Source organism: Bacillus rossius, chromosome 3 (assembly GCF_032445375.1).
Source record: "Bacillus rossius redtenbacheri isolate Brsri chromosome 3, Brsri_v3, whole genome shotgun sequence".
NCBI classification, from domain to species: domain Eukaryota; kingdom Metazoa; phylum Arthropoda; class Insecta; order Phasmatodea; family Bacillidae; genus Bacillus; species Bacillus rossius.
The window spans coordinates 70337244-70362154 of NC_086332.1; the positions used below are offsets into that span (position 1 = coordinate 70337244).

Consider the following 24911-nt stretch of genomic DNA (forward strand, 5'->3'; position numbering starts at 1 on the left):
AAAACGATATACAATAATATCTTCGTGTTGAACCACTTCTACATAATACTGAATTTAAATAATTTTCTTTAAAGTAAAACACCTGACTACACTATTTTTTTTTCCTTCCCTGAAAGCTAGGGGGGGGCCACGGCCCCCCCCTGCCCCCGGGTATGGGCGCCCTTGGAATAAGGGGATATAAAATAAGGTCTCGACATTAACTTCAGTTCCACTTCGATTTACTACTAGCCATTACAATTAATTGTCAACGCCGTCACCCGTTGAGTTAGCTCTATAAAATATATTTAAGTCAATCTACGTGGCTCGCTATCACACCTGTGAGTCTCTTACCTCCGCTCTCTTGTCTCGCGCTCGCGGCAGACCTCTCGGCGAGGCGGGAAGCACCAGGTTCCGTCTCGGCACGGCCACCCCCACCGGGCGTGGCTGCCGTGTTTGAGACCTTCCTACCCCCTCTCGACCCCGGTGGCCAGCCTCGTTCCGAACCGCTGTCCCAGTATTTCGCGCTGACTCCGCTGTTGCGCTGACGCCCCAACGAGGCCGGCCCGCACGTCGCTGCAGGTGTGTCGTAACAATAGGTAACATTATTTTTCCTTAGTCCTAAAAAGGTCGACTAGAATGTAGTCCACCCCATGACCCACACACTCGAAGTTTAATTAATCCATGTAATATTAGGATATAAATTGTCCGCTTCAGTTGACGAATCGACTGAAAGGGCTAATTTTTTCTGCCATCTAGTCATCACCCATTGGCTGAGAGGACGGGCGATCGCAGTGGCGTTCAAACGCTCCACGGGAAGCGACGAGCCGGGTGCAGAAGTTCAGAGTCAGCCACACGCAGATGCGACCAACAGTCATGGTGTGGAACTCCCAGTTTCAGGCAATCTCCTATTTAACAAATGTTGATAATGGAGTTCACTACTACTAGCGCCGTTGGTTCGCAGGCCGCCGCGAGCTTCACTAAGCGAATAGATAATGAAGGTAAGTTGCCAGACCTATCTACATGACCGTGGTGTAGATCCTATCCCCAGTCAGGTGCTGGATTGTTCCCTGCCGAAATGCCATGGACACAGAATTGAAGAGGCTGTTGCTTCAATTACTCCGGACGTGTTAAACAAAGTGTGGGAATATTTGGACTTTAGGTTGGATGTGTGCCGTATAGCTAAAGGTGCAGATATTGAACATTTGCGAGAAAAACTGGGTTGGTTTACTTTCAATTTGATGTATTATTTGTTGTAAATAGTTTAAATTAAACTGTTAATATGTACCATTCATTGAAACTGGGAGATTCTTGAATGAACAGTCTGTATATTTGAATTTGAAAATATGAATTATGAAACCTTGATACGCGGTAAGGAGCAGTTAGCGGAGCGGACGACACCGGGCGAGTGACGTCGCGCCGGCAGCTCTAAGACCTCGCCGCTTGTGTGTTTGCGATGTCTCACGGTTATTCCCGGCGAACCCGCGCGCGCTGCGTGTGTGCGCGCGGTCTGGCCGCCATGCGTACCGATCCCCGCCGGGTCTCAACCGCCGCGCCGTACTGTTTTTTTTTTTTAAATTTTCATTTCCTGCTCACTACTAACAGGTCAATCCAGGTCAGTCCTGCAATCTCAACACTATACATCTCTTGTCACAAATATTTCCAACACACATCTACCAAGTGCTATATAAGGGATATACAAAGCCGCTCAAGTGTTTGTAATTGTTCTCACTTGCGAAGACTTTTTACAGCAGTTATGTCACACTAAGTGAACACCACTTGAAAATATCTGTAACAGGACAAATAGTAATAACGAGAAAATGAAATTGAAAAAAAAAATCAGCATGGCGTGTGAGATTCCTTCCCTCCCCCTTAAAGTACAGGTATTTCTTAAGGGAGCGATTCAGGAACAGAAAAACACCATCATGGTCCCATTTTTTAAATCACTTCAACGTAGTTTTTTTTTTAAATACACCTACATCATTTAAAAGTGCATAATATTCGCCAGAGAAAGTTTTAAAACGAACAAAAATACATTGAATATACAAAACATCATTAATATCATTAATGTACAAATATTTACTGTTGAAATTATTTCGTCAGTCGGACAGATCGTTATGATAATGCATATCGCATTATTTCGTAATTTATTAGTGTGCATTCTGTTCGAGAGGTTAAGACGTTTAGACCAAACCGTAGAAATAAATTTTACTTTTACACTTTTGATTGTAGTACTACTTTTTCAATAGATTAAAAATACAACACATGTGATGTAAAATTGCACCAACATCAGTGTAGACTCTGCAGCCATGTACATTTTGGGTACAATTATTCCTTTCTTTCCCGTTACAGTGGGCATTTCCAACTTCCCACTGTCAACGCTTCTCAGCCGATTTTTTTTTATGTGCTACGTGGCTTAGAGCTTACGCCAGCGGCCATAGATCAACTATTTTCTTTTCGGATCTCTTTATCATTGCGTTATAAATAAGATATCTGCAATCTAATTTTACACCCATGCCTTACTGCCTTACTCGGGAGTCGAATCCAAGACCCTTCGCACCTCAAGTCGGCTTGCATCCGAGGTGGGCACTTCTCAGTCGGAGAGTGAGGCCCACAGTAATTGGTTAGTGCCACCTGAGCTCAGCGCAGGTTTGCAACTGTTAGTAAAAAAAAATTAAAGTAAATTTAGGAGTGACGGTGGGGGAAGGATTTGGGGGGGAGGGGGGGGGGGAGGTCGGGACCACTCTGTGGGCGAACTCGCTTGTTGGCGCCGACTCCCAGGACTCCTCCTCGGGCTGGAATGCCGGCCCGGTCCACTCCCCGGCGGAACACGCAAATGTCAAGGACACACCATCAGTCACGGAGCACCGCGGCAGATGAGGAAACACTCCTGTTCCCTGCCAATTATAACAACCGCGCCCTCTGCACGGAGACCCGAGAGTGCCATCGTTAACAATTTTTCACCTTGCTTACACATTATCCGGGGATCTTCTTTAATGTGCGAGTACTAAGTTCACTTACTTTGAGCATGAGTCCACAAGAATAATCTTGGCATATCAGCAAAACTCCAAAAACGTTTTTTTGCAAGAACACTCGAACATTTGTGTTTACCCTGTCTATGACGAAAAAACATAGCTCGAAAGCTTGTTTCTGTTTTAGAAAACTGTTGTGTTTGTTTCGTCTTTTCGTTTGGTCGTGTTTTTGTCTCGTTTTGACTGTTGTGCTGAATTTTTTGGGTTAAATATTTTTTGTGCTGTCATCATTTGTGGGGGTTTTTTCGTTTCTCTTTTTGTTTTTTGTTTTTTTTTGGAAAACTATTGTGTTTGTTTCGTCTTTTCGTTTTGCTGTGTTTTTTGTCTCGTTTCAACTGTTGTGTTGAATTTTTTTGGGTTCGGAATTTTTGTGCTGTCATCATCTGTGGTTTTTTTTTTCGTTCTGTTAGTCCATTTTTCTTTGTTTTTTTCTTGTTTGTTGACCATATTCCTGTTGTGGAATATTGTGTGGCGTTAAATCCTGACAACAGCAATTTTTGCTTAATTTGTGTTTTTTGTCATTTGTGTTTTTTTTTGTAGTTTTCTTCTGCAGACATACATGTGCTAAGCAATGGCGTATGTCCAAAAGCCTACATCAAGTCATGCACTCCCATTTAAAAAAATCTTTCAAAGATAATAGAAACTTTACCCTCTACAGCTAGACCATTTTGCAACTCTCATGGCCGGTTTGACAAATATAACCTAACTTTTAAGGGCTGCTTAAGGCTGCCCAGTATATTGAATCATTTCAACTTTGTTTAATAAACTCCTAACTATCTTAAACATAACTTAATTTACGCAACCAAAATCGGGCCCCTAAGTTCTTAAGAAGTCCTTACCGATCCTAAACAAATGAAATAAAATGCATGCTAGGGAGGAGCAGAACTTGCCGAATAAGTAAACATAATTGAAATTAATGTTTTGGTTGAAGTTTTGGAACATTTGCCACGACCTCGTACATTTCAACACATGCATACATAATTATAATGAAGTACTAGATTGAGAGATTTCGCACGAAGAAAAATGTTGTCCATGGGGTTATGGTACACAATGAAAATTATTTGGAATTCCCTTCTGACGTGTTTAAACATTCTTATAGTTGTAATTTAGTTATTTATTTTTGATGTGGCAGATAACATCTAATATATAAAATTCTCGTGTCACAGTTTTCGTTGCCATACTCCTCCGAAACGGCTTGACCGATTTTGATGAAATTTTTTGTGCTTATCCGGTATCTATGAGAATCGGCCAACATCTATTTTTCATCCCCCTAAATGTTAGGGGTAGTCCACCCCTAAATTTTTTTTTTTAATTTTTGGAGAAAATTTTTTATTTTATTTTTTTTATAATGTGGCATTAAAAAATACACACAACCCTAAATTTTCACCCTTCTACCCCCAACCCCTAATTTTTAATAGAATTTTATATTTTTCAACCCCGGTCGATAGCTGATCAATTAACACTTGATCAACCTTCCCCGCCTACAGCGAGCTCATTACCTGGATTAACACATAGACCACATATTAATATGAAATTCCATCCCTAAGGGAGTGAAAAAGTGATAATTTCATTTTATAACAGAAAAAATCATAGGTCATAGACATACAAATAGTGAGGGAGTGTCATTTCTTTATGTCTGCCACACGATCATACACATAGTAAGGTCTGGCAAATTCATATTTTTCTCCTTGGTGAGACCAGCCCGCTTAGTGGAGCTCGCAGCGGCTAGCAAAATAAAGGCGCTCATAACCGTTTTGTTCTTAACTTCGTCAATAGATAGAGTTAGTTGCCTTGAATTTTAAACACACCATCGTTTGATGCGTTTGTCATGTCTTTAATTTTCGTTTGTTTGTGCCGTATGCGTTACTATACCATTCATCCAATTGCGATGCAATTTTGGTGAGTTGTAATGCGCATGCCCGTGAAGGTTTCTGAGACGGTATAACTATTTTGCAATAGTTGGAGCACAAATCGTTTCAAAAATGTGTTTATTTCATATTATATAGCGGTAATTCGTCTGTTTTTGTTGTATAAGTGCACACTAATGACATAATTTATTTAAATATAAAAGAGAGTCAGAGATAGAGTGATATATATAGAGTGAGATAGAGAGAGACAGAGAGATAAGTTGAGATAGAGCGAGGTATAGAGAATGAAATGGGTTAGATAAAGAGATATATAGATGTATATAGCTATATAGAGATTTATATATAGAAGAGATAGAGATAGTGTGAGGTATATATGTAAATATGTAGATATAATGAGATAAATAGCGATAGAGAGATGCATAGATATATAAAGATGTAGATAGAGATAAATATATGTTTAGAGAGATGGATAGATGATTTGTATATGTGTAACTACTTCAAACATATTACAAAACATAGCTGAATGAGGCATTGCAATGCATGTCGAGCATTAGCTAGATAATTGAATTTTTTCTATATTTGTAATCTCTTATTTTTAAGCTTTTTTCTATATTACTTTATAGAGTCTAGATTACATACAGACCAGGTAAATAACTATAAACTGGCAGAGCAACGTCTGTCGGGATCTGAAAGTGATATAAATTATTTTGCACACTTGACATTCAAATTAAGAAGACAATTACTAACTACATCTGATTTCGAAAAAGGTACCCTTCATCATGTATTCAGCCCGGGCAACGCCGGGTACTGCAGCTATAAATTCCCTAGAAATAATTTATATGGCAAAACAACGTTTGCCGGGTCAGCTAGTTAGTATATAATAGTTCCTCCGGGCACTGGGTTCTGGGTGTGGTGTTGTGGTATTGTCCGCCATCTTGGATTGTGACGTCACAGTGGCCATCTTGGATTACCTTGACCTTGAACTTTACCTTAACCTTAGACCTTTAAAATTCGCAAAAATAAGCCAAAATTTAGCCAAAAATCACGAAAATTAGCCAAAAATCGTCTAAATTAACCAAAATTTCAATTTTTTTTTGAAAAAATTCCGCCAAAAAATCTCAAAAAAAAAATGAAATTTAGTAATCAAATTTATTTTGTGAAACAACTCTTGGTGTTTTATTTCTCGAGCCTGTCACTATTATGTTAAATTGTTGTTATATTCAATTTTTTTGAATCATCCAGGTTCGTACCAAGGACCTAAGTCGATCTAATTAATCAGTATATGATTGCAAATTTATTTAATGAATTTTACTCTTTACCGAATTTCTAGGTTAAGTATTACGAATTTCCAAGATGGTGGGTTTGTTGGCTTATATGATGAAGGTAGTAGAGTATTTAAAGCCTCTTTAAGAATTTTAAACATGATTTATTACAATTATTATTTTTTACATAAATTTAACATTATTGCATCGATCGAGTATCGAACGAAGGACAGGAACTGATCGAACCAATCTGTAAATTGATTGCAAATTTGTTTGGTGAATTTTGGAATTTTTCTCGAATTTCTAGCTAAATAATTACACAATTCAAAGATGGCACCCAAATGCCAAGATGGCGGGTGGCATAATAATAATAATAATAAATTATTAATGCACTCCAGCGGGGAAGAATGAAACTAACTTGGCATCAGCGCACTCTAGCAGACGAAAACAATATGGTGCCCTCCAGCGGACGAAGACAAGATGGCGGATGTGACGTCATACTAGCTGGTGGCATATATACCTTTGTGTTAGTGGTGGGAGGTTAGTCTGCCGATGGCTACTGTGGAGGAAGGATCTGTCGACGATTTTTTTTTTATTTTTGGTCTTACCAGGTTCAAACTGAGGATTGCTAGGTGAAAGTGCATTTTTTAAATATTATTTTATAAAATTTGATTAATAAGTTTTTATTTTTATTTTTGAAATTTTTTCCAAATTTCTAGAATAAAAATTGCAGTTATTCAAGATGGTGGGCGTAACGAAAAGTACAACATTCTATAATACAATATAGTGGATGTAATGTAAAGTGTTATGATGATGTCATAGTAATCCAAGATGGCGGGCCTAACAAAACATGATTTTTTTTTTAGGATTAAGACGGTGGATGTAACGATATGTGCAACATTTGTTTATAAATATTTTTTATTTAAATTTGTGTTGTTTTTTTAATTTTAAAATTTTTTCATTAAAATCCGTTAATAAATAAAGATTTTCAAGATGGCGGCCGTAACGGAAATTGCAACGGTGATGTCGTCATTCAAAATGGCGGATAACAAAATGGTGGAATGTTTGAGAAAACAAAATGGCGGCGATGACATTTTCCAAGATGGCCTCGAGGTCAAAGGTCAAGGTCATCCAAGATAGCTGCCGTGACGTCGAAATCCAAGATGGTGGACAACACCACACCCAGAACCCTGTGACCGGAGGAACTATTATATACTACTGATAACAAATGAATAAAAATTTTTAATTTAGTGAATAAATTCTGGTGGTAAACCATAGGCTACAATCTTTCTGACATTTTGATAAAGCTAAATAACCACTGAATGGTTGAAGGGAAAATTTAAACACATCCTGACTCTTCAAACACATTTATGTATTGGACGAATATTGCAATAAAGGTAACTACATTTTACAACAACAATTACTGACAATAAGACTTGCCGAGTATTGTTAAAGAACGAAACATTCTCTATTAAATTTTTCAATTTTTTTATTGTTTGTATTTTCGTTATTGTTTCCTGTTATTACTATCTATGTGTTTGGGATTAATTTATAATATTGTTGTAACCTTTTGTTTATGAATTCTTTACACGTGTAAACTATTGCAACTTACGGTCCTTTTTTACTTTTTATAATTTTTTTAGTTACTTATATTCATGCAGAAATTACGTAATACAAGCAAATAAATAACCAAAACTAGACGGGCCTTTAACCACATTGTCCGCATATTTTTGTGACGTGTTACTACGCCCATTTATTTGAATGAAATAATTTGCTGCATCTACAAATTTCGAGGTGGTTGTAGCATTTAATTTATAATCCAGACGCTCAGTGTTCCGTCTTAAATAATTTCTTTATTATTAACATTAACAATGTTCTTCAGCCCCAACTTAACGTTTACCAGTCGTGGGAAGCACTTCAGACCCTAAGTCATGTAGTTTTTGTTCCCGGCCTGAAGGGCAAATGTCGGCTTGTTTTTACAAGACTTATACCCTTTATACCAGACCTTAGAGATATATGTTTTAAATTTATTTTGTCGTTATGAACCTGCAGTTTAAGTTTGTAGGTTGAATTCAGACTCACTCTGTATGTATTGCAAAGCTCATCATCTTTCACAGGTAAATAAAAGTAACGAAAACAAATTCAATGATTTACAAACGATTCTATTTCATGGCAATTGCGTATGTTCAAAAGCTTAAATCAAGTCATGCATTCCCATTGCACAAATCTTTCAAAGATAATATCAATTTCGTAAATATCAGGGGTCACACCAAACGTATTCGTGTGCCAAATGAAACTCTATGATAGTGAAACTACCTTGGAATATACTTGGTAAACTAAAATAGTCATAGTAAATACCAATTACAAGTTTTAAAATATGTAATAAAACTGGCATTATAATGATTAGAATACAGATTCTCCTTGCTAATTCCAATAGGCTCGGTAGCATGACGGTAGAGCACACGCTTGTAAAACACACACATATATATATATATATATATATATATATATATATTTGTTTTTGCTTAAACGGCTGAAATCAGTCTGTAAATATTTCCTGTAAATATTTACAGACTGATTTCAGCCGTTTAAGCAAAAACAAATACACAAAAATGTACGTAGTGTTATAATATGTTTTATGAAATGTTTATGGTTAATATTTTAGTAATGTAATAGAATTATAACTTCTAAAATGTGGTAAACTTTATGATATTTACTGTTTAGTGAGTTTTAACAAGACGAGAAGGATTTTAATAAAATTCCCTGTCGAAAATTAGGTCTAAAGTCGAGATTTGAGATTTTTTTCAAGTCATTTAGTTTTTATCGGAGCCGTTTCTAATAGTTTAAAATTTACGTATGTTTAGTGATGTTATCTGTGCGTAATGGTGGCAAACAATGTTTACGATTCAGGCGACAAATTCTAGTGGCGGTCGCAGAAAATATTTGTGTGATTCGCATCCAGAAATTTAGGTACTTGAAAACGAATGTATAATTTATCAGTATATTTATCACGCTCGGGATTATTATAATGAATACTACGTTAAATTTCGTGTCCAAGTTTCGTATTATAAGTTTATTAGCAACATGGATATTCGTAGAACAGATGAAATTGCTCGTTACCAAATTTAAATGTTTACACATTATTGGCGAGTACTAAAAGACTAGCTCACAATTTTTTTCCCCGCCAATATCCAGCGGACAACCAAGCTCAGTTGGATTTTAGACCAAGGGGATTTTGAAGTTGTGGTATCTAAACGTCTACTGGGTAGAGGCCCATCAGCCCATCAGGATAAGAAAAGGCCATGGAATTTGGGAATATTGTAAGGATGTGTTGGTCCGGCTATCTGAGATTGAGGTGAGATCCCATGTTAATTCTAGCATATTTTCACCTGGTTTTCTATAAAGAGTTTTGAAAATATTAATTTTATATATTAGGATGTATTAAAATGTAAGATTAATGGATATTTCACGGGGAACTGCAATTATAATTTCTGGAATTCGCTAAGAAAAAGCTATTTTTGGTCTAGTATCTGTCGGATCTAGTATCTAGTATCTGAAATCAAATAGCGGTACCATTGTCGCTGTCCATGTTTCGTGGCGTAGGTAATTACATTCCTGCACGAGTTAATCAGGTACAATATCGCACGACCGACCGAGTCACACACGACAACTATCTTCGATCACTGGTTACACATACGCAACAAATAACCGTCGCAGCCTTGACAACGCCAATATATGTTTAAAAAAAAAATTTTTAACGCGTAAACTTGTTTACACTTGGGATAACTGAACAGTCTGCGTGTTTCAGAGTGCAGGCGCACTCAGAGCACTAGGTAGCGCTGGGCGCAGTTAGTTCACTTCGTATCTGCAAAGCGCCTGGTGAATGGTTGATTGAAGTTAACAAGAACTATGTGCTTCACTAGTGAAAATATACATGAGAGTGTTTAGGGTAACACAAATACCTACAGCGCGCATCAAAATGTTAGACGATGCTAGGAACGATAAAGAAAACACTTTCTTCATACATTATGTTTATTAAAAAATAATTAAATATGAAATTGTTTGGGATGCTTTTCACTGGTCCGGCAGCTCTAACCAGCGTAGTTTCAATAGCTTAACTCTTCTTCCAGTTTACCAATTTTTTTTGTTGGCGACGAAAAACGCCTGCGGTTTGTAATGCTGGACTCACAGTACCGCAAAAGTGCGACGCGAATAAAATGAATAATTTTCTAACCATTTACGTTCAATACATCTGTGATTTTGATGAAATTCTCGGACGAGATAAAAATTCCGATTAACAAGCTTTTTTTTTCTATTTCCATTCGAGTCGCCGGCATGATGTTACTGAAATAAACACAATGACTTAATTTTCGATTGATGATTTAGTTGGTGCATTGGTAATGCAGTTATTATTGTCTTATCGTTGAGGTTTTGTTTACTGGAGTCGTTTGGGAAATATTTTGAATAAGTTCACGTATAAATTATCATTTTCGGAATAAATGTTAAAATTGGATTCAACTATTTTTTTCCTTAAACAAGTACATTTAAACAATCTTGATGACTGTCGTATATGAGTTGCGTGTATAATGAAGAAGATACATTTCTTTTATTACTAGTTGGTGTTTCTGTTTGCCGCGCGGTTAGATCACAATAATGCGATATTTTGTTGTCGCGCTATTGTGATTCCAGCATGGCTGAGCGCCTCGCCGTGAGTCACCCCCTGCTGGGTGCCAAGGTGAGGTCACCACCCCTCCCTCTTTCAGACCTTCCTGTCACCTTTTCTAATTCCTTGGAGCGCTCTTCGCCAGCACCTGATGTCGCGTCAAGGATGTCGGCGAGACATTCCAGACGGGCGCGCGCTTATTTTACCGCTGCAACTCCTCCGTGGGTCGAAAGCGACGGAATAGATATAGGATATTGTACGTAGCTAAAGGATTGATGGTGAAAAAAGTTTTCTTTTTTCTAAGCTGTGGCGATAACTGTTGAGTGTTTGAGGCAGAATTTTCAAATCAACGTTCTGTATTAGCTCTACAGTAGTTACACTATACACCATTACAAAAATATTACCGCTGAAATATTTACAATTACACTACTGTCTGTTGACACTGCAAATCAGCCATGTAAGTGTATTTTATACAGTTACGAGTGGGACAAACAGGTCCGGAAAGGATTGCCTAATTCATTAATTGAATTTTTATTTATTAGCTATTAGTTACACTACTAGTTAAAATACAACTTAAATGTCTGTGTACAAATTAGTCACACTATTTACTAATTACACTATTTACTCTCCCCACAGGAACTCGGCTCGACAGTGGATCTCTTTACTGTTTGTCTCGTACCACGTACCTCAGTTACAACACACTGATTCGCACTATTCACTCGTCCGCCGTGTCGTGACACCGTTCCCGATGCTCCGATCATTTCATACGAAGCCCGTCACTCGTCGCCCACTATCGCTCGCCAAGGGGTCACTTGGCCTCTTCACTTAACTCAGCTCGCAGGTCGGTTCCGCTTTTATACTTCTGGGTTAGACCCGTGTAAATGTCTCGTAGCCCTCAGTAGTGTCGCGACATCAAACTAGACTTAACACTCGAAGCTGCGAGAACAAGGGCGTCCTAGTTACGCCACTTCTTGTGACGGGGCTCTGGGGACCTGCCGAACCTTAGAGAGAGACGGAGATACGGCCTCAATACTCCTTGGAAAGGCGAGGTTGGTTGTCAGAAATCGGTCCTGCAGACTGGTTCTCTGACCTGGCTAGTCAGTCGCGTCTCAATGCACTGCTATTGTCCATGCTGCGATGCCATCATACGCATCTGTCAGTCGTACCGGATATGGCCCATTCTTTGACAGAAGTAACATCGCGGCCTCCCTTCAACTCTTCAGAACCGTAGGTCTTCTTTGAGATTAGTCTGGACCTTTTTATACATATTTGTTGCCACGGTGTCATGTTCCCAATCGGGCACTCAGTTCCACTGAGTAAGTTACCATTCCAGGCACCTCCATTGAGTATGCTCTTGTCACTGGCAGACGAAGTACTGCACTTCGAATCTGTATATTTTTCTCCTGAACGACCCCATTAAAAATTGGTCCTTTTTTCTTTCTGTTTCTTCACAATATTCGGGCAATACCATTGGACATGCCCCTGTTCTCTACAGGCAAAGCATCGTGGGCAGTCTCCTGTCCTCAGGAATTGTGAACCGTAAGTACTATTCAGTAACTTCTTCAGAGCCCTGATGATACCCCTTCGTTGGCGGTGTCATTAGTATTTTCCTCATGGAATGGTTCTAATCCTGTTCATTGGTGTTCCTGGATGCATTGCGCACTGATTCTATGTCTAGGACATAAACCAGGGAATTGCAAATCTTATGGAGGGGAAAAAACGAAGAGTTTGCTGCACCTCTGCATCCTTGAGTCCCTCTATAAATGAAATAGTTTCTATCTGTTGTCGAAACTCTGCAGGAGCCTCTGGATAAGCAAGGTGCACAAGTCAGCACCGAATTCCTGAAGTGTTTCTGAGAATCGCTGTTGGCTTGTTTTTTAAGCAGTCCTGTACACCTCGCCCTGTGTCGGTCCCCATACCTGAACTCGAGCGCTTCTACTAATACAGCATAGTCCTTCTGGTCCGGAACTGGTATGGCCTGAAGTAGCTCGAGGTCCTTGAAGGGCCAAAACAAGTGCCATGGTCCTTTCTTCCATGCTCCAGTCATTCACTTCTGCAGCTGCCTCGAACTGTCGCTTGTGTACCCACGACTATTGGTCATCGAAGGTGGACGGCTTAAATTTATTTTTTGGGCGGGAGGGAATTAGTAGCGCCTTCCACTTTGACTACCCCAGCCACACTCTTCCGGTTTGCAGCAGCTGTCGCTTCCGACGGCACTCCTCAATTACAGCTTCTACACGCCGCTGTTCGGTTATCTGTTCAGGCTGTGTTATCTGTTGTGCTACTATCTCTTCATGTCCAGCTAGCTGATGTTCCTGTTGGGCAAGTTACGGTTTTTGTTGTGCTAGATACTGCTCCAGACATTGTACTTTACCTTCAAACAGAATAATATCTTTATTTCTTCAGCAGCAGCCACTAGTTCACTTCTCATATCTTTTTGTGTTCCCCTCTTTATGTCGTCAATTTGGGTCTTAATGGCATGCTTCACCTCTTCTTATATGTTCATTATTTTTTTCTTCATTTCAGTCTTTATCTTCCATTAGCCTTTATCCAGTTTATTCTTCATATCCTCCCGCTACTCTCCATATTATTCTTAATTTCAGCCAAGAAAATATTTTGTTCCCAAGTTCGTTGGTCGCCATCGTCCTACAGGCATTATGCACTAACAGTATAATTATCACTTGTGTCCTATCAACTACAAACAAAATTTACTTATGACATAGCCTAAACTTTTACTCAGACCTAACTACAATTTCCAACACTAACATTTTTACACTAAAACTAGATACAGTTTCTAAAACTAACTTTACCCTTTAATAGATAATTTTTTTTTGTTTTTCAAAATTTAATTTTTAAATTCAAATTAACTTAATCCTAAATATATTAATTAGTTCTAGCCCATATCTGACAACAAATATTAAAGCTTGGAAAACGATCCGGAAACAATAGCCTAATTCATTAATTGTAGATTTATTTATTAGCTATTATTAACTTACTAGTTTACCACAATTATATTTCTGTCTACAAATTAGTCACACTATCATAAGTTCCCTATTTACTCTCCCCACTGGAACTCGGCTCGACAGTGGATCTCTTTACTTTTTGTCTCGTACCACGTACCTCAGTCCCAACTACTGCTGCGCACTATTCACTCGTCCGCCGTGTCGTGACACCGATCCCGATGCTCCGATCCTCGCGCACGAGGACCGTCGCTCGTCGCCCGCAGTCGCTCGCCAAGGGGTCACTCAGCTCGCAGGTCGGTCCCGCTTTTATACTTCTGGGTTCGACCCGTGGAAATGTCTCGTAGCCCTTTAAAAGTGTCGCGACATCAAACTAGACTTAACACTCGAAGCTGCGAGAACAAGGGCGTCCTAGTTACGCCATTTCTTGCGACGGGGCCGTGGGGATCTGCCGAGCCCGGCTGATTTTCGAAATTTTCTTCAGTACTTGGGTTTAAACTTATATGATGAAAATTACAAGTCTGTTGCTAACTGATCTCCTAAAAAGGTTTTACAAGTTATATGCTACACGCAGATCACGTTTACAGTTATGGCCATAGTCTTAATTTATTTGTTGTTTTATTGTGGTATTTGTAGATTGGGAAATGAGGAGGGGGAGCCCAACAAAATTCTTCGCCCCCGGGTCTTTGGTTTCTCTCGACGTCCTTGGACACTCGGCAGTTTTGATGGCGGTCGTATTCGAAACAAGTTACTCGGGACAGACTAAGTGTGTAATCGTGCTTCAGTGTGTGGTTGCACCGGGTCGCGCGGAGGCTGTGGCGTCGGGCGGTGCTAAGCGGGTCAGGGCCGGACGAAGGCGGGCTCCCGACCTTTGCCCGGGTCGCGGGACGAGCGGAGGTCCCGGCGCGCCCCCGCGGCTGTCCGTGTTGGGCCGTGTCTCGCCTGGCGCTCGCCAGTCTGCAAGCTCCCCCAGATGCGAGGCAATGCGAGGGGGGTTCCACTCGACCATTCCATTCATTCGGTGGGTGATCGTAGCCTCGTGCACGGGAGCTTGGAAATTGACGATCTCATGCCAGTGAGCGACGAGGAGCGGTTGGGACTCCCGCCTGTGGCTTGTCGCTTGTATGCGAGAAATACGAGAATACCACAGGCTGGAGCTTGCGATGAACTGGGGCTTTCGCAACTTCTGCACCCAAGGGTGTAGTGGTTGTAGTGGGCGTAGAAAGTACTGATCCTATAAATATTACCACTCGAACACATGAGGTTAGCGAAATGATTATTTTTTTAACTTGTGAGAAATATCTGTAATTTATAGGACGATTTTTTCTGAGAGTTAAATAACAGTTGTCGTATATACCTAACATACAATTAATATTTATTTTTAAATGACACACTTTTAAAATTCCTAAGATATATTTATCTTAACAATTCAATTTTTTAAATTTTTATTTAATATAGTCTTAAGCTATAATTATGTATCATATAATTATTAGAATACATTACACCGAATTATAATACAATGTATTTATTTCATAGCTAGCTATAAAGTATGTTGTCGGCTAGAATGTACACCATGACCCACACATTAAAAGTTTGAAAAAACTTCACGTATCGTTAAGATATAAATTGCCCACTTCAGTGTACGAATGGACTGAAAGGGTTAAAAGTGAAACATACCACGATGTACGTTTACTAAAGCAAGTATCCCAGACCCCTCCCATATAGTCGTGATATTTTCCAACCTGCCGGGGAGGAGCATACGGCTATCAATCAGCATAAATAGAGTATATCTTGGTGTAAGGGTAACTGTGCATTAAGGGATGACCACTAGTCTACTCATATACAAGAAAGATTTCAAGTATCTTTTTAATAGATCCCAACTCATCAAAAGGGAGGTATATAAAATTAAGATATACATAAGTATTCCATGAATACAAAAGTTTACAACACGTTAAGCTAAACAGTACAATATAGAGTAGAGCGTGACCGTAGTCGTCAAACCGTGTCTCTTACAATATGTGTTCGCTACACGGGCGAGAAGTCTTATATGTCAAACAGTACTACCTTAAGGTTAACATTGAATACTTAATTCTACTCCTAAGTTCGTACACGCGTGTGTGGGGCCTATAATTTAGTTCGGTTATACAACAGTGGTTACAGACTTTAAACTTACGTACGTAAATATTACTAGTGTCACAGAAACATGTCTTTAATTACTTCTAACAACGTATATATTGGAACAGTGTTTCTGGACATAAGCAGGGGTTGGGCGCATCGCGCACATTTTCATAGTGAGCCTAAGCGGACAAAATAAGGAAGCGAGGTACGTTCTACGTTAAGTATACGAGAGACGCAACAGAAGGAAACCCGATAGTGCAAAATATACATATCCTCCTAAGACGGGAGCGGGCCGGATTCCCGGCCATGGGCGGCGCCGAGGACAAGAACTAGTATAAATTAAAAAAGAAAAATTTAGAATTTTGAACGTGGCGGCCAAACGTAAGCGAAGGGGAATTCAAGCCACTACACACCAACACTCACCCACCCATGACCGGTGACCGGACGCACCACCCGCGACAAACTATTCGCACTAGAACTATGTACTATCTAAGAACGAGGCGAGCGCGCCCAGCCCCTTTATACACTATAGAGGTATTTGAGAAGCCCTCAATAGAAATGAATTTTATGTTTATTATTTTACTTCTTACCTCTATGACTTTGTCTTAGTCCTGTTATGAATTATATTTACCAGTATTGTATCTCTATGGTCAGGTCAATTTGGTTTTACTCTTTAAGTATTTTCATGTTTTATCTAAGTAATAATTTTATGAAATGTCTTTGCAAACATTTGTTAAACGGCGACGAATAGGAAATGAGCTTACACCTTTTAATATTGTTTTTGGGTCATTACTGAGGAAAGAGTATATGTGATTGGACGCTCGACTGCGCATATATTTTATTTAAAGAATTTAGTATTTCCAGTGTGATTTCGGAGAGTGTTCAATAGAGAAAGCTTTGACGGTTTGAAACAAATTGGAACTTGAGTTTCTGTTCTACTATCATGGGAGAAGTATTAGAGAGAAAGAGCTCCGTGATTTAGTCATAAATGAATGTAAGAATATCACGTAAAACATTGGTACGACGACTGAATAGCTAGAATCTACGTGAAATTGATGATTTTATAATAAATACCGGAACTACACAATGAAGAAGAGGTAGTTACCGATGTTCGAAGCTCTACTAAAGAATCGACGACGACGATAAGTTTTGACTAACAGCATAAATAGAACTGGAACAACGACGAATTAAGAAGAAAAGAAGAAAAGGACTATCAATCTTCGAGATGGAAGGAGTTCGACAGCGGTAGACGGCATCGTAGACGGTGTACCGGAGGACATCATCCTTCTAGACGACTCCAGGTGACCGACGCCAGTCCTGCTGGAGTACCAGCAGCACGAGAGGAGGTGCATCGAGACGGAGACCCAACCAGCGACATCGGAGGAGAGTGAGATCTAACCAGCAACATCGGAGGAGAGACAGGGGTTCGGAGAGGTTTTCCACAGCCTCTTGGTATTGTAACGACGCGACGAGGTTTGTTTGCCCCATCCCCGAATTAACAAGAACAGCGAGAAGTTACCTGTCCTATTTTAATGGCAAGATATCTTAAACTATGATGTTTACGATCAAGACCTAATTTGAAACTCGCAAAAACAACTTAATACTACTTAACTACGTAAAGACTTGTAGCTTGTACATACTGGACCTGGTTAACTGACATTGATCAGTAATATGTACGATATCAAAGTTAAAATCTGTTAAAGTCATTAATTGTCTTGAATGTTTAAAGAATAGCCCCAGGTCCAGAAGTCTTGAGACAGTTTGATCTACCGAAAGAGACTGAGCTAGTAAAAACAAAGAAAAGACTAATTTGCCAGTTAAAATGTGTTTCAATAATATTTAAAATATTGACTGATAACCAAACTATTATTCAGTGATACAATTACGTAAAACGTAATTAGTTCTGAAAGACATTTAAGTATAACGGATATTGAAATTTTGTTTAATGAAAAACCTATTTAAACATGAATAATTGTCTCAAAGGTATTTGTATGTTGCTTGCTAATCATTGACTCTGTCACTTTTCATGTTACAGTTGGATATGTTGCAAAAGAGTATTGTCACCCATACAACCATGATTTTGACCCTAGTAAAAAGTTAAATTTTCATTATATTTTATTTTTTCCGATTGATAACCATACTTACATATCATGTGTATGTTAAACCAGATAGACAGAAATATTTAGCTTGGATTGTCTTGAAAGAATAATTAGTTTTTATTACACTGAGATCAGCAGTCATAGAGAAGTTAATGCTTTTAAACACACTACTTATATTTGTTGATTTTAAGGTCAGAATACTTACACCAAAGAGAAGGAGACATACTGCTAAGGAATTATACGACATTTTATTGTTTGGTATTCACACTGAGTCAAACTACACCAGTACATACAACTTGAGAATAATTTATTTTCACTATCAACATAACAAGACATATTTTAGTTAATATTCTGTAGAGGTTAGTAGTTGTGCTACATTCACAATCACAGCACTAGTACTTTATAGAGTTTTCACGGCGCCCAACTAGACCACATTTTACATTATAGATATTGGCATTTTAGGAAATATACTCCATAGAGTAATTCTGAAAATACTTATAGAATTTTTGATCACCCAACGGTGGCACACCCTTTTGAAATTTTGGTCGCTCATCCTTGGAGCTGTCTGAAAAATAACAGAAGAAAAGGGAAAATTCTGAAAACACTTCAACACTAATTAGTCCGGCGTAAGAACACACACATGCATAGTTACAAGCGACAAGCAAAATCCTTCCGCGCACCACAAGCGCCTAGAGAGGGGACACGTTGACGTCAACACTGGAGGGAGAAAAGGAGGGGTAATACTCCGCTCAAGGGACGGCGCACTCACAGGTGAAAGAAAACAAAAAAAACATCACGTAATTAATAAGATGTGACGGAAGCAGTGCGCCTCAGCACACTGCAACCACCCTCGCTTAAGGGAGAACACACCCCTGACGAAACAAGTGCTGGAAGGTGTAGACTTCGGCAATCGCAGACATGCTGGCGGCCAAACGGGGGGGGGGGGGGGGGGGGGTACGATGATCTTGAAGAAGACTTCCCGTGCCCGCATCTTGTTTAAGGGCGCATGCGGCAAACTAGCGCACTGTGCTCCTTCCTTCGAGACGATTGCGTTCCGAACAATGCCGTGGCTCCCAGTGTTAGCGCAGTCAACGACTCAGAGCATGTAGTTGTTGAGTCGGGTATCAGAGTTAGCAATATACTCGCCACGCCTCACACCGTTGACGAGAGATTCAATGTGAGGAGCACGTGCGGTGCGTCGATGGGGGAGTAGCAACTGACTCACCCCAAAGGCGCGTCTTCAAGCGTCCGAAGTTCCAGCATCCGGGACCACCAGTAGTAAGCGGCGGCGATGGCGGGCACGGTACTGCGAAGACTGCGGCAAGGGAAAGGGGGGGGGGGGAAAGCGACGAAGAAGCGTGGATCTCAGGCGGTGACGTACGAGGGGGGGGCGGGCCCGGCCCTCCCGTAGCACGTCGGCTAAGGTGATCGGCGATGACAAGTCGAAGCGCTGGTTGGGGGGGGGGGGGGGGAAACGAAGCGAAGCACACGCGAAATGAGTCGGAGTATCGGAAGGGGGGAAAGAGAACTTCATTGTTCTGGCGCATAAGCGGAACACTAATACACAATCTTTAAGAGAAATCAACAATATTTTACTGCCATATCCATAAATATAGATAATAAACTCTAAAAAGATACAGAAGATACACCAAAGTAGTTTTACAGCTCTAACGCACATAAGCCATCAACAAGTATACATTGAAAAAGGATTATAACCCCACACGCCAACCACAAAACCAAGCGTACGTAATAGATTACAAAAAAAACATTTTGGAACACGCGCGTGTACTATACTATAAACGATTTATTGTTAAGCATGATACGCTTTTAAATGGCTAACGTGGCTTTTCCTCAGACGCCCTCGTGTGCCGGGTTTAGCCAAGAGCACCGTGTTGGCCCCCAGAAACCTAGAGATCCTATACGGGCCGACGAAGGGGGGGATAAACTTAGAGCCCAGCTTCCCAATCTTTGAGGGGAGCGCAAAATTGCGTACCAAAACAAGGTCGCCTACTTGAAAATCGCTCGGATGTCTGCCAGTATTGTACGCATCGGAAACCCGTTCCCTGGCCCTTTGCAAATTAATTGCCACGGAATCTACGATAGCTTCGAGTGCTGAAGGGTCCCAAGCCTCATCTACGGGAGGGAGTCCCCAGATATTAAGGAGAGGGTGAGCGAAACTGCGGCCCAAAAACGGGACAGAGGGGGGGAACCCAGTGGCAGAATGAACAGCACTATTGAGGCCTATCGAAATAAATTCGATGTCTCGGTCCCATAGAGTCTGATCTTCTCTGTAATAAGCTGTGAACACGCTTTTTAGGACTTTATTCACCCTTTCGGACATATTCCCCTGGGGGAAGTAAGCGCTGGAGTGAACCGGCTTTATGGCCCACTCCATGCACATGGCTTGCCATTCCGCTGAGCGGAAATAAGAAGCGTTGTCCGACACGATGATAGCGGGGGCTCCCAGTATCTGCCAGACTCGCGTCCGAAGAGCGCGAGTTATCGTAGCCGCTTTGAAATTCCGTAGAGGTAGTAGGATAATGCATTTTGAAAAAATATCAACTAGAACTAATAGGCAATTGTTCCCCAGCGTAGACCGGGTTAACGGCCCGAATATATCGACGTGCACGGTGTGCCAGGGGGCCACGGGAGGGTCAGCGGCATACATCCCTATTTTCCCACAAGAGGGGGGCTTGGAAACCTGACAATCATGACACGCGCGCACGTATTGACGTACGTCGCCGCGTATATTGGGCCAGGCAAAATGAGTGGAAATTTTTTGAAACGTTTTCGAGATGCCGAAGTGACTGCCCAGAAAAGAACCGTGAAAGTATTTAAGGATCAGGGGGCGTAGTGAAACAGGTACTAACATTTTACGCGCTCGTCCCGACTTCCCTGTGTAAAAGACGACACCGTTTTCAAAAACATAGGGTACGTCGGCGCCGGCACTAATTTGGCGACGAATGTCACTACAAAAAGGATCTGTAGACTGTTGCTCTTTAACATTAACGTAGGATTCCGGAAAGATTCTACTTGTATTCACGTGAGCCTCGACAAGTGGGCTAGTGAGCTTTTCGTCCTCCGAAAGGTGGGTATCAACAGAAAATTCTTCCGGATTGAACATCCGTGATAACGAGTCAGCGACTACGTTTTCAGTTCCTTTTACGTGTCGGATAACGAAATCGAATCGGGACAGGCGGAGAATCCACCGGCCCAACTTACCCAGTTGGTTGGGGTGGTTAAACAACCAACTAAGGGCCTGGTTGTCCGTATACAGGTCGAATTCGGACCCTTCGAGGTAGGAGTGAAACTTCTCTACGCCGAAGAGGCACCCAAGGGCCTCCTTCTCGTATGTACCGAGCCGTTTCTCCCCATCTGACAAAGTTCGGCTGGCGTAGGCAATGGGTCTGAAGGAACCGGCGATTTCGTGACTAAGCACCGCGCCCAAAGCTAGAGAAGAAGCGTCCACATGTAGAGAAAATCTTTTATCAAAATCGGGTAGAATGAGGACTGGGGGACTCGCTATGACTGCCTTTAATTTATTGAAAGCAGTATCACAATCCTCTGACCATGTGAAGGGGACGTGTTTCTTCCGAAGCGAATTCAGGGGCGCGCACAGTCGCGCAAAATTGGGTATAAAGCGCGAATAGTACCCCAAAAATCCCAAAAAACGCTGCAGGCCCTTCAAGTTCCGGGGGCGCGGGAAGTTTACTACCGGGGATACCTTGTCCGGATCCATCAACAACGTACCCTCGGCAATCACATACCCCAAGAACCTGACGGACTTTTGCGCCAGCGAAATTTTTTCGGGATTGACGGTGAGGCCTGCACTGCGCAATCGCAAAAAAACCTCGCGCAAATGCTGCATATGTTCACCAAAGGAATTGCTATAGATGATGATGTCATCGATATAGTTGAAGGCAAAAACCATTTTAACGTCTCGCAGAATGTGGTCGAGGACCCGGCTAAGAGCCTGACTACCAAACTTTACTCCCATGGGTATTCTTTTATATTCGTACTGGCCCCAAGGGGTAGAAAAGGCCGTGTAGGGTCTGCAAGAAGGGTCTATGAGGCACTGGTGGAAGCTATTGTTGAGGTCGATAACGGAAAAAATTTTGCTCTTTCCCAATTGTTGTAGGGCCATTTCTACATTGGGCAAACCAAAATTATCGTTAATTATTTTCCTATTTAAGGGAATAAAATTATGAACAATGCGGTAGTCTACGCCGTTTTTCTTAACCTTTAAAAAGGTAGGGGTGCTGTAGTTGGAAGTTGAAGGAGCTATGACGTCGGCTTTCAAAAGTTTGTCAAGAATTTCTCTCATTTTAGTCATCAATATGGGGTTAGGCTTAAAAAATTTAGACTTAACGGGTTCCAGGTCTTTCAAATAGAACTTGTACGGCTGCAAGTCACATTTTCCAATTCTTTTCGTAAGGACATCCGGGAACTCCATACGGAGATCCTGCAGAATCTTATCCTCCGCGGTATCAAGCGTAACTTGATCGCTTTGAAGCACATAATTACATGAAAGGGTTTTCGAGCACAAGGGCACATCAAAAAGGGGTTCAAAACCAAAATTGATTTTACGGTTGGCAACATCCACCCTGGCTCGCGTTCTCCCTAAAAAATCCAATCCCAAAATCATTGGAAGGGAAACGTTAGGCACAATCAAAAAAGAATGCCGCCATGAAAACCTGTCTATTTTAAGATGCAGATTTAGAAGAGACGTAGCATGAAGCAATTTGTTGTCAGCCAAGCAAATACTTGTGCGAGCGTGTTCGCTAATAGAAAAATGCCTCGAATGGACGCGTTGTCGTAGTTGTTCAACGAACTTATCACTGACTAAAGAGTGAGTAGCCCCCGAGTCTACGAGCGCCAAAATAGAAAATCCAAAAAGGAACACATTAGCAAAGAGCAGGGAATTTTGCATCGAGAAATTACCGTCAGCACTGGGGCCGCGACGCATCCCTACACGCGCGGTCCTCCGGCGTTTCCCGGACATTGGTCACGAAAGTGGCCGGGGCTGCGGCAGCGGAAACAAAGACGCTGGCTGACGTCACGAACGGGTTCAGTGCAATCAGACATGAGGTGTCCGTATCTCGTGCAATTACTGCACCGATAACGACCGCTGCGGGGCGCCGGCCCATTAGATTCCATAGGTGGAGCAGAAGCGGCCATGCGCTGCGTGACAGGTGCACTTACACTCGCCGCGTGAGTTGCGCGAGCTACACTGGGGCTTCGCGAATTCAGGTCTCTCGCGCGAAAAACTTGTCCTGCGGATGCATGGTCCCCAGATGGAACCACGGCGCGCCTACTCAACCCGGGCGCACTGGGAAATTCTTTCGCATAACATTCATGCGCTACAAGTCTGTTTTGAATTTCTACGCTCCAAGCGCGCAGCTCCAACATGGTGGTGGGGACTGAGAGCATCGAACCATGTTGCAGAGTAGACGGAGATACATTCCCCAAAATGATTTCCACTAAACTTTCCTCCGGGAGTCCGAGATCTAGCGCTTCTGCGAAAAGACTAACAGAGTTTATGAAGTCTGAAAGTGACTCGTGGGGCCGCTGAAAACGGTAAACGAATTTGCGTTTACACGTTTCCAGTACTCTGGGCGGGCAAACCAATTTTAAAACATTTGCCTTAAAGACGTCAAAGGAAGAGCCGGCGGTGATAGCTTCACTGAGAAGCGAAACGTACGCGTCGCTACACTTACTCAAATAGGCTTTGAGAAAATCGGCCTCGCTCACCAGCTTCAGGTTATATATCCTGCTAGCATCCGCTAATTGCATTAGAACCGCGTCCGGGACATTTCCTTTAAGCAAGGCAGGGTCTTAAGCGCAGACAGGAATATCTTTTGACTAAATACGGGCGCGGCTCTGGGTTCAAGTGCTACGCCGACAGGAGGGTGTATCGCAGCGGCTGCGGTTTCCCGCACGTGAGCAATTACACGTACGCGCAACTCGCGTACGGTCTCGGATTCCCCAACTTCCAGCCCGTGATCACCCAAGTAATCCAACAAATCTTCTCTACGCAAAGTGTAAACCCACCCGACGGCGGGGGCGGCTGAGGAACTGGCCATTACACTACCTATCTAGTGGTCACCTGTTAAGCTAATGTTACGTTGCTGCTCACCAAGTAAGCAGAGTGGCGCAGGTTGAAACATACCACGATGTACATTTACTAAAGCAAGTATCCCAGACCCCTCCCATATAGTCGTGATATTTTCCAACCTGCCAGGGAGGAGCATACGGCTATCAATCAGCATAAATAGAGTATATCTTGGTGTAAGGGTAACTGTGCATTAAGGGATGACCACTAGTCTACTCATATACAAGAAAGATTTCAAGTATCTTTTTAATAGATCCCAACTCATCAAAAGGGAGGTATATAAAATTAAGATATACATAAGTATTCCATGAATACAAAAGTTTACAACACGTTAAGCTAAACAGTACAATATAGAGTAGAGCGTGACCGTAGTCGTCAAACCGTGTCTCTTACAATATGTGTTCGCTACACGGGCGAGAAGTCTTATATGTCAAACAGTACTACCTTAAGGTTAACATTGAATACTTAATTCTACTCCTAAGTTCGTACACGCGCGTGTGGGGCGTATAATTTAGTTCGGTTATACAACAGTGGTTACAGACTTTAAACTTACGTACGTAAATATTACTAGTGTCACAGAAACATGTCTTTAATTACTTCTAACAACGTATATATTGGAATAGTGTTTCTGGACATAAGCAGGGGTTGGGCGCATCGCGCACATTTTCATAGTGAGCCTAAGCGGACAAAATAAGGAAGCGAGGTACGTTCTACGTTAAGTATACGAGAGACGCAACAGAAGGAAACCCGATAGTGCAAAATATACATATCCTCCTAAGACGGGAGCGGGCCGGATTCCCGGCCATGGGCGGCGCCGAGGA

At 41.4% G+C, this 24911-nt stretch overlaps 1 protein-coding gene across 1 annotated transcript in view; it reads left to right on the forward strand.

Annotated features, from left to right (window-relative positions):
• The first annotated feature begins 436 nt into the window (after positions 1 to 436).
• LOC134530870 (proteoglycan 4-like) overlaps positions 437 to 24911 on the forward strand; it is an 82701-nt gene continuing 58226 nt past the window's right edge. Inside the window, exon 1 of the mRNA XM_063366136.1 lies at positions 437 to 558. The gene's annotated coding sequence lies outside the window, so the exon portion shown is untranslated. The remainder of the gene's footprint in view (positions 559 to 24911) is intronic.